We start from the raw sequence: 10,894 nt of genomic DNA, 5'->3' as shown, positions 1-10,894 counted from the left end.
CTAAAAGTTGAAAATGTATTGCAATTTGAACTACAGATTGATAAATATTTATTTTTTAAAAATCTGGTTCGGTGCGCGCATCGCATGAAAACGCTACTTTGAGTTGGGATCAATCCTCGCCCATTTCAGAACCGATATATTTATATAATTCATTTTGGCAATATATTCCCTTACTATTTCTTTTCAAATAAAACTTTCATTTGACAGATTGGCTATAATTCCAAATGTTTTCAGAAAAGTACGTTAAATATTTTCTCTCGTTGCAAAATTTCATCACTTTTCATTTGGAAAATTTGGACAGGAATATAAAAATTCACATTCTGCTCTTGACCTTTTATTCAATGATAAATTGTTATAGTATCAATATTAAAAATAATAATTATTATGTTATTGAATTAGTTATCCTGTTAACTGAAAGACAGAGTGAAATTTAAAAAATAACTTGGAAGAAGATAGTTAACCGTATGAAGTAGATTGTAGGAAGATAGTCCGGGCGATGATTAATAAAGGGATCAAAAAAGTAAAAGAAAACTATTTATTAAAAACCAAAACTATTTATTGTTAACCACTTACTTTACAGGGCTGTAAGAATACTCAACCTCAGTTGGTAGCAGAACTTTATTCTTACAGCCCTGACGAAGCTCTGCAAAGAGGGGTCAAAGGTTGGTTAACAATAAATAGCTTTCTTCTACTATTTTGATTTACCTTTATTAACCATCATCCGGACTATCTTCCTACAATTTAAAGAATAACAATTTAATAGTTATGGAAAATTGGTTTATTATTTTTTTTTTATTTATTTAGTATATACTGTTTTATTAAACTTGCGAAATGGAAAAAAAGGCTCCACGTGCGCGACTTTTTTTTATGCGTTTTTCGTAATTTTCCACAGCCTTTCACGATGCAATATATATTTAGACTATACATTTAACACTCTGATAATAAAAATTTAATACAGATCTATAGAAATTACATAAAAAATTAGTGTGATTTTTTTTTAACTATATAATTTACATATGTAAAAAAAATATAATTAATTCGTAAACCAGAAGAAACAAAAATAATAACACACGAGATTCGTTCAGTTTTAATTTATTCCAGTTCGGCTTTAGTTTCATTAAAAAAATCTCGACCTTTTATTAACTTTTTTTAATAAATAAATTTATCTTTATGTAAATAATGAATTAACTTCTCTTTCCACATATTGAAACAGATAGCTACATAAATAAAATCAGTATATTCCAACAGCAGAGGGTGGCCACCAAATACCATACGACGTACAATACATGAAACATATTCAACCAGAAGACGAAAATCCGATTATAAATGATAGCTTTAAAACTTTTTTACCCTCCTGTTTTTTTAAAATTTTATTATTTTTTTTTTTTATTGCAGAACCGAAGGAATACACATTTCAGAACTATACGTGTAGGTATATATTCGTATTAACGTGATTACGTCCAAGCCTTTTTGTTTTATGGGAACAAAAGAACAGATATTCCTCGCCGCTGAATATATACCGGATTGGAATCAAGGGACAAGTTAGTTAGTGCCTCAGTTATAATTCGCTTCCGGTTTTGTTGTGACGATAGAACTTTTTTTTTATCCTTTGTTTGGCCATTTCTGACCTACTGCGTGCTATCCATAGGTAAGGATGGAACCACCACGAAATAAATGTCGACGCCCCAATGCAGGATTCGAACCATCATCAGTGTTGTTATCGAGATTGCTAAGCCGGGAGACGCCTCGACACCCTCGGTTCAAAAGACGGCACTTGTCGCTAGAACATATTAATATTGTTATACATGTATCTAAATGCTCATAATATTACATGAGTTTAAAAGTTCAACATTATCTGGCTGAATGGTATAAGTCAGTGAAATTGTACCAAATACAAACTACATGATCAATAGTATTCTTCTTATTCTTTTACTGGCACAGCAGCCACATGAACCTGCCCTTGGCCTGCTCAACGACCGCTAACCATCTTTCTCTATCATCTGTAAAGGTAACTAGGATCCTCAGTTGTCGCAGATCCCACCTCATACCATCCCTCCATCGGCCCTTCAGCCTACCACGTTGCCGCACACCATCCGGAACGTAACTGTACAGTTTATGAGCCACTCTTTTCTCGCTCATCCTCATTACATGGCCAAGCCATTTGATCCTCTGTATCCTTATGTAAGTGGAGATGCTACATTCCTTACAGAGCCCAAAAATTTCACCATTTTTCCTTCTTGCCAATTACCATTCTCGCATACGGTCCCTAAGATTCTCCTCAGAATTACTCTTTCAAACCTGTCTAGGAGGTTAATGGTTTTATTGCTCAGGGTCCAGGTTTCTCCACTGTATTTGACGCCTTATCAACATTTTTTACAGGGTGAACTTGGTGGTACGGCTAACAAGTTTGCTTTTGATTAGCCTTACAATGGAGAAATAGGCTCTACTTCCAACAACAATTCTGCTTTTAACTTCTTCTTCATCCTGGTTCTCATTGATTATAGAGCAAAGGTAAGAAATACTTCTTACAACTTCGAAATTATTGGGGCCATTACAAGGCGACTCTGCCTCTGGTCCAGAGATGAATACTATTAGATTGTACTTTATCTATGAAATAGGGCCCTGGGTGCACTTCTAGCGTCCGAAACACAAAATACAATAAATCATCCCAACAAAAAAAAGTGTCTCCTGTTGTTTCGGGCTCACTCCTCCGAAGAGAAACAATCAATCGAGAGCGAGAAGAATATTCAAAGAGTTCAGGGGTGAAATATAGGCCTTTTTAAGAGAAGGAGGAAAGTACGAACTGGGTAGAAGTCAGCGAGAAGAGTATTGACAGGACAATCTTAGAGCAGAGGTATGAGAGCCCAGTTCTGGCAGAAAACACAGGTAGGGTATGGAGTACAAGAGTAAACAAAGGAGGTAGACAACCAGCCAAAATAAGAAAGACGTTTAAGATCAGAAACGGTTGAAGGAAACAGTGAGCTAGACGGAAGCCGAGAAGCATCCCCAGATAAGTCTTATAATGATAACTATACTATAATTTTGACTAATATAAATCAAATAACTATATATCTACTAAATCAGTACATATCTAACTACCAGGATTATACTAGTATTTTATTGTTATATCAAAAATAAAGCAAAATATGCTTTACAATTGTAATAAATTTGGTTATTATTATTAGAAAAGTAACAGAAAATAATTCCGCATTGTGTAGCCCCCTTAATTCTGTCCTAGATTCATCTTTCTCTTTTCCCCAATACCTGATTCTTTAAAACACAAAGGCATTATTCTTGCAGGTCAGGGTAAAGGATATAAAAATGTTTTTTTTTTCATATTATTACTTTAAATTATCATATTTTAGTCTAGATTGAGTGAATAATAGTGATATTCAAAAACTTGAAAAAAAGTCGTTACTATTTTTCAAAGAAACCTGTACTTTCATCTTGAAGAAATTTCCTTTGTGTGACATTTGATCATCTGGACCTAGATTTTATTCGTTTCTTTCAAGATATAACGAGGAAATTTGTTATCCATGAATAGACATTTATACGGATATAATTTATATGATAAACTAAAACTTTTTATGTAAAATAGATCATATACTACCTGTACAGAAATCATTTTATAATTAAAACTAATAAAGTACTATTTCGTATTATTACACGAAATAGTACATTATTTTCTTTACGGAATTAAATAAAACTCTTTGAAGATATGTTCTCTGAGAAGAGATAAATTAATTAAAGCAAAACAGAATAAAAAGCTAAATTTGGATGCTAATGAACATTTCTATGAATCAGTGAATTAAATTCATCCCAAAACAAAGGCATGTTTCTTTGTTGTTTAATATAAGCTTCTGGCTTAGTGTATAATTATGATATTTATTTTCTTTTTCACAGCCCTTTATAATATTTGGTGGGTAATTGCATTTTCCTGAAAAAATTTCTTTTTACAGCAACTTTACATTTTAAAGTTTAATAAGTATAATTTTATTTGATGATTTCTTTAAATTTTGTAATTTTAAAATCAATAACTAGGTGATAGAGTTCAACTTCTTTTTGTATCGAGATTACTCTAAAATTAAAGCTATAATTTAATTATTATTGAATTTTGGCCCCCTTTCAGGTACTATTGAAGATGAATGTTGAGAAACGTGATAATTAGGGACATATTTAAAACATTCGAAAATTTTATCATATATTTTTGGTTTACTCGCTGACCAATCTTTCAGCCTTATCCACGCCTACATGTCTTGGGCTACACCTGTCCAGTTTGCTGCATGCAGCTCTTTCGCATTTTTATTGTTTCTGTCTATGGATCTGATTTTTGGTCCCAACTATACTGGCATTCATTATTGTGTAGAGGCGTCCTGATGGATTGCTTCAAGCCACATATCCCGTCCATCTTAATACTTACTGATCAGTCTCTGCAAGCAGGTCACTGTTAGTTCTTCTCCTCGATGTATTAAGGATCTGATCCCAGACCGCTCCTTTAATTCTACGGAGAACTTTCCGTTCCATCCCCTCGATTCTACTTTCGTGGGTACCTGTTAGAGCCCAAGTCACACAACCTGACTTTTCCAATATGTAGTCCGTTATATAAAGCCGGGGTTGTTACCAAGTTAAGGCAATCCGATTTTCCAAGGCTAGTTGTTGGTTTTGTAAGTTCTTTTTTTATGGGATGGGGGTATTGTCTATCCACCTCACCCCCAACCTGGAGAACAGGTTGCTTATGTTATATGTTAGACCCAGGGGTTACTAAAATCTCCATGCGTCCCCCATTTAAGGATACCATCTCAATGAGCCTGGGTGGACCCCAGGAGAGCTTCAGAACCCACAGCGCAGAATTCACGGTAAAGTAACAGAATGAAAATTATCTGCCACAGCTGGATTTAAAACCTGGTTCTCGGAGTTAGTAACACAGTTGCTTTACTGTGCTACTCTGCTCCCTGTTTATCATGTCTTATAGGCACGAAATCCTTTATTTTATACGTTTTATATTTATTCATAGATGTACCATTTTATATATTTCATTGATAATGACTTTTCGTAATATATTATTTTGAAAAGACTGTAAATGACTCCCGGCATATTTAACAAAATGGGAGAACTGTACACTATATAACAAAGTAGTACGTAAGTTACATTCATAAATTAACAGGTTTAAGTGCAACAATTGGAGGCTGGTAGCAAATAAAGCAGTGTATACTGCTGTATAATTAATTTGCACTGCTTTTAATTTCTTTTTTATTTGTGCCGATAATCTCAAATGCTCAAACAAGGTTACATTCAGGTAGGCTACATTCTTGGATAACTTATTTTTAACGTTAGATATTTTTATGTTTACTGGGAGTTTCTTCTTCCCTTTTTGAAACCAAAAAACTATACCCTATGTGCTATCTGAATTTGAATTTATTTAATCAGTTTTCAGTTCCTCCTGTGTTTTTTGGCAACTATTTTACAGATTTACTTGAATTTACGCCAATAATTATAGTTATTATTATACTATATTATTAATATAATTATTTACGTTTCAACTACATTTTGACGAAATACAATATTTTTAATAAAATAGGGGTTTAATTGGATTATATAAATCAATAAAATCAAAAAAAATATTGAAGTCATGAACAAAGAATTAACTACCTAAAATCACTAAATTTGTCCATGTTTATAATGAGTAACTCTAATGAAATTAGCTATATATCTAGAGAAGTTTCTTTTCATTGATATTTAAGGAATTCCAGATCTAAATGCATTTTTTTCATTTCTGGAAAAAGCAAAATTCTACAGATCAGTGGCAAGAAACGACATGACCCAAAACTTTTAATTTTTAGATTTCTAGATAAAAAAGAATTTTCCGATACTGAATAAATTTTGTTACAAAATAAAATTCTTTCTTTAGATATTCCTGGCCCTAGAATGTTATCGAGCACATTATTCTTGCACTCCAAACGTAATCATTTGTAGATATTCTTACCGTGTTAAAGAAGGTGGTGGATGAATGGAATGGTCAGAGTAGTTTTTCATGAAACGAAACGTCTAAATTTATTTAAAACATAGAATAGTTAGATTTATTTTTTATTAATATACTTGTTTGAGAGTGGTTTAGTTTCTTTAAAACAATTTTGATCCTTTTTCTCTCAACTTTATTTTTTTTTAAATTCCAACGTTTCGACCACTTAGGTCATTTTCAAGGATTCCTTATTTTGTTTTCATTTTTTCCTTTAAATTCTTTAAATGCCGGCTAATTGCCTTTGTCCCATAAATTCTTCTATAAAATTCCTTCCCAAATTTAAAACTGTTACTAACCACTTTTCTTACTGCAAATGAAAATAGTAGTTTTAAAGATATTGTTTTTAAGATAGAATAGTTAGCTAATATATTTTTATTCCATATATTATTTAAGCTATCATAAGGTTGAGAAGAAGAAGATGACAGGATATAAGTCAATATCTTCCCAGTAGCCATGGTGGATCCGGTGGGCATATTGAATAAATTCAAAGGACACTGGTGATATTTTTGAGACAGAAAGTAAATAAAATTCTATCATCACAAATAACGATATAGATTTTTTGTATAGAAAATAGTTGTAAATAGTATATCTACTAAAGGTGTCGATTTTAGATATCTTTAATCGAGTTTGCAACCCAAATGGTTATTCGCAGATGTTAACCCAGGCTCGAAATAGGGCGATTTCCTTTCCCCAAGTTTGTATACTGCCATTTCATACAGATAAAAGTCATCAACATTCGGTTTTTAAAACATGATCCTCAACTGGCCATCTAAATCTAGATGACTAGAGTTGAGACTGAAGAGACTCATGAATTGTTTTGTAAGATTTATCTTTGGGTTCCCTAGGCACTCTCAAGTCTCCCGCTGGTATTCCGAGTTGAAGTGACTCTATCCAACCTCCCGAAGGCAATACCTCCTTGGTGTTTTTCTATTCCAAGTTCTTAACATCAAAAAACCTACCTATATCATAGATCTCCTCACTCTTCGTTCATCCATCCACTCATTAAACACCAGATCCCATCCGAATGATTTATATATGCCCTCCTATAGAACCTCCTTCTTTAGCAAATCCTTCGTCATACGTGCAACCTCCCTCTGGAATTCTCTTCCCATCTCCATTCGCCAGTCCTCATCCATTCTCTCCTTTAAACAACACCTATTCCTTCATTTATTGAATAACCAAACCTCCATATCTTTGTAATCAAATAAATAGGCAGTTATTGATCAACATTATAAACAGTAGTAAAGCCAATATACCAATGTAATTTCATTCTACTACCTGAAAATTTGTAAACGCTCGCCAGATAAAAATCTCACTACATGAACCTTGTAATTATTCTTAGGGGACATAAGTCCCAGAATAAAGTTATTTTTTCATTTCATTTCATTTCCATTTCATAAATCTAAATCCGCAATATAAGCAATAACGCTATTTATATTAAAAGGGGACAGTTCACCCAATTCGGAGGCTATTGTAGCTAAGGGAGTTGAGGCGTCATCTTAGCAACCTTCATAACTGCAACGCTCCGGTTTGGATTCCTGTCTCTTGACTTTTATTTCATGGCGGCTCCATGGAATGAAAACTTTACCTTCCCACTTTTGTTAAATAGAATAGTTTTCTTACTTTGAGGATCCCTTCCCAGGAATAACCTTCAGAAATTAATAGGAAAGGGTAAACGAAAAAAAAACAAACATTTCTAATTTGTATAGTCTTCTTAATTCCCTGATTTAATCATTTATTTATTTTAGGTTCAAATATTGTTCGCAATACTTTAATTTCAACCTTCGGGGGTTGATCGTCCCTTAATTTAAGCTGTCAGGTTCGCATCCGAAAAGGAATGTAGGAAGGATAATAGTTATGTAAATCATAACTATCAAGTTGTCAGAGTAGCTTTTCTATTTAATTTCTCATCTGGATAAATGGAGGGGGTTAAGAAATTTCGTAAAAGAAAATAACAAGATTTTAATAACATGCAGAAAAATAAATTATGAAAAGTAATCAACTGTAATTTTTTTTTAATTTAAAATGATCATATGTAAATATTTGCCATCAATTGAAATATAACAATGTTTGCTAATCTTATCTAAACAATATTTAAACAGTTAAATATACAAAATGTTATACAGAAGTTGATACTGTAGGTTGTATCATTCTGGGAATTTGCATTTTCTTATGAAATATCGAAATAATAATAGATAAATCTAGATAATGATAAATTATAAATACTAATCATAATAATAAATAAATAAACAGTACATAACTTTCGATGATCGTAGGTCATTATAGAACTGAACTAATACTATAAATCTTTAAGTATCAAAAGTTTCCGCAATATGTTTTATAAATACAAATATTAATAGTATTGAGGAACTGTTTCTTTAGTTCAAACATTCAATATAATTGCAATAAGTAATATTAGTTTGGTTAAACTAATATCAACCTAAACTTTTGATCCATCATTTAATTGTTTTGATCGAGCTATATTTTTGTATTTAATGAAACAATAATAATTGTAATTAGTATATTATTAGCAATACTATTTTTTAAAAATGTTATCAATTTCTTTATTAATTTAAATGAAGAGGTACACTAGGTATAGCTCTCTCATTTTAATTTCGTCAGTAAAATTTTGATATAATTTTTTTTTCTCACATATATGATATTTATATATACTTTTATTATTTTATTCGAGACTGGAAGTTTTATTAATCATAATAAAAAGTATCTAAATAGAGTCAACCATCTTTTCTAAAAAAGTCAACCATCATGAAGGACAATCTAATAAAATAAGAGCTTTAATTATAGCAGTATCAAAACATTAATGATTATAATTTGCATACCTTAATTTTAGTATTATAGCATCAAATTTAGTTATTAATAAATTTTTGTATTAATATTTACCCAAGGTAATTATGCCCAATTTAACACACTTAAAATGAATCTATAATTACAATAATAAAATAATAAGGGAAAACATATTTTCCTATACTATATTTTTATATATAATTTACTTGATAGTAATTACTATCATATCTTAGTCATAGCTAACACGGAGGATGTAAAGATTGATCACTTCTTCAGCAAAGTTTAGACTAGAGCATCAAGCTAATGTAGAAAAAGTAATAAAATTCAGCTGAGGACTATAACGTGTTTTTGTGTTTTTCACATTTTGTTGTTAATAAGAAATTTGTTTATTATTTAACTATTTTTAAAATGATTTTACAAGCCCCAAACTTTTACATAATCTAATTACTTACGCCTTGGTGATATGAAGGAAGATCAACTACCTAGGTCAACATATGTAACATGGCAAAGGTTCGGTTTTTATAATAAATTTAATTAGTCAAATTAATCTCAATTATAACTAATATTCTAATATTAATAAACTGACAAGATAGAAAATTAATATTAAAAACGACACTATCATATTATGTATTTTCTAATATTTCATGAATTGAAAAATAGTCCTTTAAGATTTTAGTATAATTAAGAATGTTATGAATTGCCTATATATTCTAAAAATATTTTAATTCTTTTGAAACTATGTAAATCCTTAAACCACTTACTTCCTATATTGATTATTCATTATTTTTTTTTAAATTAAAAAAAAAAATTATCTTTGTTCCTTGAAATTAGAAAACATATCAAAGTAAAAAATGTAGTTGAAATATGATCTCTTAGTCAACACGACTGGTAATGACTAAAGTTTAATAAGAATTATTTAAATTTGTAATGATTTTTATGAAAGAAGACAAATGTTACGTGTATTATTGTCGTTACCTGGCAGAGCTCTGGACTGCGCTCTAAGTCGGCCGGTGTTCTGCCGGAGACTGAAGGTCCAATGGCTCGACACTGCGCCTGTCCCTTCTTCCGTGTCTTCAGCACTCTCAGAAATCTCCGTTCAGAAATAGTAATCCTAAGGACTCAACCAAAATGATTAATAAGTTATTTAATTATATTTCGAATTTTTACTATTCATAGATTAAAAAAACTCTATTTCATGAACTCTATTTCACCATTCATAGATTAAAAAAATTGTCATGGATATTACTTTTATTTGTTATCGATATTAGTGTTTCATAGTGAAAGTGTATCACTACTGATTGTTTTTATTTTATTACTATTATATATATTTTTCTTTTCATGTACATAGTTCGATTTTTATCCTTCTGTTTATGTATATATATGCTGAGAGATATTTTATGTAATTCTTTATTTATTTATTTTATTTTATGTTATGTTTTATTTTAATATGGATGTGATCAGCTACTACTATTTCCTATTGCCATTCAATGGTGGATTGTAATATTTATTAATAAATAAAATATTGAAAATAAGTAAAAAATCCTGTATCGAGTACATAAAGCTTCGGTGAATAATCCCTTGGCTGACATTAGAAACCTTTACTATAAATACTTTGTACTTTATGCCTGAAAATTTCTGTATTTTTAATGTCTCAAATAAACGATAAAATGGTATTTTATTTCTTTGGGTAACAATTTTACGGCTAATATATTTTTTTTGCCAAAATGGGCCATCAACAGAACTAGAAGAACTCCTTTATGCAGGAGGCCTGTTGAGTTTTTACAAACTTTGGTTTTTACAAACTGATTTTGGAAATTAATAAATTGCTGTAGAGAGCTGTTCGGATTAAAGAAAATATTAAGAAAAATGGTGTGAACCCTAGTAAATATGAATGTACAAGGCTATTTTCATTTATTATTTTTTTTTGTTTTTTGGAAATGCCACTATTTGAAGTTTTTTTTTTGTTTTTTTTCAACTATGAGTCTTTTGGACGGCTTCACTTTTGTTTTCTTTTACTATTAACGCTGTCATGATTTATTTTTTATTATTATAAGATTGTTCATTTATAAG

At 30.7% G+C, this 10,894-nt stretch overlaps 1 protein-coding gene across 1 annotated transcript in view; it reads right to left on the bottom strand.

Moving 5' to 3' along the window:
- LOC106678398 (adhesion G protein-coupled receptor E4) overlaps positions 1-9,851 on the bottom strand; it is a 551,070-nt gene extending 541,219 nt beyond the window's left edge. Inside the window, exon 1 of the mRNA XM_067053511.1 lies at positions 9,800-9,851. The gene's annotated coding sequence lies outside the window, so the exon portion shown is untranslated. The remainder of the gene's footprint in view (positions 1-9,799) is intronic.
- Between the last annotated feature and the right edge of the window lie 1,043 nt (positions 9,852-10,894).

The sequence above is a fragment of the Halyomorpha halys genome, unplaced genomic scaffold (genome assembly GCF_000696795.3).
Source record: "Halyomorpha halys isolate HHAL.00 unplaced genomic scaffold, Hhal_1.1 Scaffold140.1, whole genome shotgun sequence".
Classification (NCBI taxonomy): domain Eukaryota; kingdom Metazoa; phylum Arthropoda; class Insecta; order Hemiptera; family Pentatomidae; genus Halyomorpha; species Halyomorpha halys.
Note: the sequence above shows the minus strand (reverse complement) of the source record. Positions and strands in the feature narration are given on the sequence as shown.